This window comes from Dendrobium catenatum, unplaced genomic scaffold (assembly GCF_001605985.2).
Source record: "Dendrobium catenatum unplaced genomic scaffold, ASM160598v2 fragScaff_scaffold_1220, whole genome shotgun sequence".
NCBI classification, from domain to species: Eukaryota; Viridiplantae; Streptophyta; class Magnoliopsida; order Asparagales; family Orchidaceae; genus Dendrobium; species Dendrobium catenatum.
In genome coordinates, this window is record NW_021319682.1 from 13,904,775 (window position 1) to 13,908,941 (window position 4,167).

Consider the following 4,167-nt stretch of genomic DNA (forward strand, 5'->3'; position numbering starts at 1 on the left):
CCTTGGAAAGCAGAAATATCATTCCTTAATGGGTTCAAATTATAAAACTATATGTTCATCTTGATTATCGTAGCCAAATTCAGGAATGAACCATATATGTCCCTAGAAGGTCAAATTGATGTTCAATCTAGTATTTGACTGTGATAGCCTAGATAAATGATTATTAATTTTATAATCAAAGTTATAAAAGTTATGATAATAAAATGATATATCCTCCCAAAGAAAGAAGATATGATTTATTATCAATCACGTGAATATGACGATAATGATCGTCGTTAATTTTGATTTTCCTAATGAAAGTTAATTGAGTTTTTTTTTTTTAATTATTTTGAAAACTGATATGGGTTCTTTAAATCTCTTAGTGCAAGCACTCATAGTTAAGTACATTATAAGAAACTTATGTTTCCTAAAAAGACTCCCGATTAAAATAATGACAGAAAATTTATTTTGAGATTTTTCAAGGAGTGATATCAAAGGATTGAAGCTGGAATTTCAAATGGGAATGTATCAAAGTTAAACATTTATTTCTAGAAGTTAAAGGATAAAATATAAGAGGTGTTTTGAGATTCTGAAACACTTAAAAAAAAACATCCCAACCTATCCAATATGTTGGGCTTTAAATTTTGGATTGAAGAAAATTTTTTATTTACATTGTCAATTTATTAGAAATGTGGGATTATATTCCCAGAAGGTGTGGAGTTATGATTTTGGGTTCACCTTGGATCCTAAATCTAAATTTGGGCTCTAAACAACAGTAGCTTCAATTTTGGATTAAAATTGAATTTTTTATGATTAATTACTAAATGTTTTAGGGATTTAAATGATTTTAAAATCATTTAAATGACTCTTACGGCACTGACACAGGTGGGAGGACACATGGCAACCTGTGATTGGCATATTTAAAACCATGTGATAGCTCAATCATTGTCGCATGATTGAAATGGCGGTGGGTCCACACAATTTTACTAATTCACGTCAGCAAGCCCTCCGCACCGTTGGATCCTTCGCGGGTTGAAACGAACGGCATGGAGTAATCAAACAGAGATCTTACCATCCAACCGTTAATACATGTTGGAATGAGATGCAGATATATGAAATCTCATTCGTTGATCAAAATATCAATGGCAGATATTTCATATAGTTCAACTGGACTATGAAACAAACCCTATATTCAAAAAATAATTCATTCTTTAAGATTAACTGACCGTTTTGTGTAAAATTTTAAATAGAGAATAATCTAATGAATATAAATCATGGAAAAGTTGTTTGATGGTATAAAAAGCACTTAATAAAATGCAATTTTAGTCTAAGTTTTTTGGGCTAGGCTTTGAGTTTTTACCTAATCTAATCGTTGGATTTTGATAGTCAAGGGTTATATGAGCTTGTAGATTATTCACACAACTTTTCTTTGTTGTGTTGACCTCATTTCTGTATGAGGTCCTTAGGACCTGCTTGGGTTTCTTTCTAGTGGTCTAATGATTGGAAGATGTCTACTTCCCAATCATTTAGGTCCCAATTAAAATCAAATCAAATCCCACTTTTTTAGATTCAACTTTCAGTCCCACTTTCAACTAACTTTCAATCAACTTTCAAATCATATCCAATCAATTCCAATCATTCATTTGATTATTATTAGTGTGGATAACTCAAAATCAACCATTCAAGTCCAAAATCCAATCTAAATCCAACATTTCAAACCAAATCCCAAGGTTAAGGATTCAGGTCCTAAAACCCTTTATGGGTGTTTTTTATATCACCTTGAAACCCGGTAAAATAAACTATAATTTGGGGTCTATTTATTAAATATTTTGTATATATGTCTCTAAAGTCAACCTAGCAAATTTTTTAGCTCAATCTGAAGTCTCTACCCCCATAAACTGAAGTGATTTCCAAAGGCTGTAATGCCCTCAAATATATACAACCTATGTCACTAGACTTGCCATTCATTAGAATTTTATCTTGAGATTCTTTCCAAACCTTCTAACCACATCCATGGCCTTTTTCATGACTTGTTGACCAGTAACCTACACTTTGATGGACCCAGTTTGACCTAGGGTTGACCAGAGGTCAAAATGAATAAAATGCCCTTTAAAGGGATTTTTGGTATTTACCCCAAAACTCAACATGTCCTACCCATATCAAACCTGAAAACTTATTTCAATAGATCATAAATATTATTAAGAACACATTGGACCCAAACCCTCCCTTTGGTTTGACCTGATTGACCAAAGTGCCCCTTAATGGTTTAAACACATATTTCCAACCAAATGAACTCCCCTTGACTAGGGACCTCCTCCATTGAGTTCATATCATCAATTTGAACTCAGTGGACCCAACCATTGATCCAGGTCTGTTGATCTTGATTTCATAAAACCTTTAGGTCAAAAGGTTTGACTTGGTCAAATTAACCAAGCCAGGCCTAAAGACCACTCCCCTTGAGTTCAGTGGGTTAAGTCAAGTATGCTCCCAGGCCCTAGGTCAACTTGTTTGATCAAGTCAGCCCAAGTTGACCAAATTGACACAAATCTCTTCCCTTTAAATTTGAAATCAATTCAAATCTTGCTTAGCTCAATCTCACACCTTCCTTGGGTCGAGTGGGTCAGACCTAATCTATTGGCTCCATATCCATGCCCTGGGGCAACCTGGTTGACCAGGTCAACCAAAGCTGACCCTATTAGCCCAAATGAACCCTATTTTGATTTCAAATCAATTTCAAACATTTCTTTAACTCAACCCCTTACCCCTTTGACCTAATTGAATAAGTTGACCTGGTCAACTCATGGCTTGGCCAATCCAAGCCATATTTGGTCAAACTAGGCTTAATTTGGTCAAAATTCCCTCATTTAATGCAATTGAAACATTCCAATCAATCCCTTGGCCCAAATCATGTCCACATTACCTCCTCTTTCTCCTAATTATCTCTAGGGTCGATCCTAGCTATCCATCTAGAGCTTAAGGCTATAAATAGGAGAATTAGGGTTCATGTTAAGGATTTTTTTATTATTCTCTCTCCAAGCCTCCTTAGCCCATGAAATTTTATGTGAGAGGTCTATTAGATCCCTTCCACTTCTCCCAAGCCAAACTCGATATAGAGCCGACGGAGGTGAGTTTCTGGTGACCCGAGGCTCCAAACTTTCTAAGGAAGATTCTTGATGATCCACTGAGTTTCAAAATGTGGTTTTAACTAAGGAACTGTATGAGAATAGACTACAAGCTCAACTACCAAGAGCCCAAAGATCAAACGGTGAGATTTTCTAAAAACCCTAGACTTATGTCACACCACCTAGATCTAAATAGCTCTTTGCACAGTGCATTTTAGAATGCGATTTGTATCCCCCATAAATGCTCTTCATGAGTAGGTATCGTGTTTAAAATTTTGCTTGATTTGGTTCACCCGATCGAGAAAACAAAGCAAAAAATGCCATTAGGGTTTGATTTATGTTTATCTTATGTTACGGATGATCCAACTCGTTGACCGTATGATCAACAGTTCAAATCTTACCACTTTACGATCCTTTACGACTGCACATATTGATCTGTCACTACAGGAAAATCAGTAATTTCCAGCGAAATTTTCCGGTGGCTTTCCGGTGAATAACTTTTTCTGCTGCTTTCCAGCGCTTTTCTTATGGAAAATAATGAAACAAATATTTTGACAAAATTTTCTGGCGGTTTCTTTCCCACGGAATTTTTTAGCGGCTTTTTCAATTTTCTGGCAGAATTTTTAAATTTAATGAAAATGATTAAAATTTTAACTATTTAAATGATTTAACAAAAATTATTAAAAGTTATATTAACTATTTAATTAATTTTCATTTTAAAGTTAATTAGTTTGTTAATTTTTATTTTATATTAATTATTATTTTATATTTTAAATTAATTAGTTTCATTTTTTGGTATAATTAAAAACTAATTGATTTTTGGTCCTAATATAGTTTAAATAAAAAATATTAACATTAAAAACATATTTGCATGTCTAGCAATTCGGTTGGTTGATTGAAATTCCTCCCAACAGATCGTTGTTCGAATCTCACGGCAGATGCAGGGGAGCGGGGGAGCACACGAGCTGGCCTCACCTGGCGCGATCGACCCGCGCACACGCGAGAGGCTTGCTAGAGCTTGCCGGAGCAGGATCCCTGGCACGGGAGCGGGGTGCCCTCGCGGTGG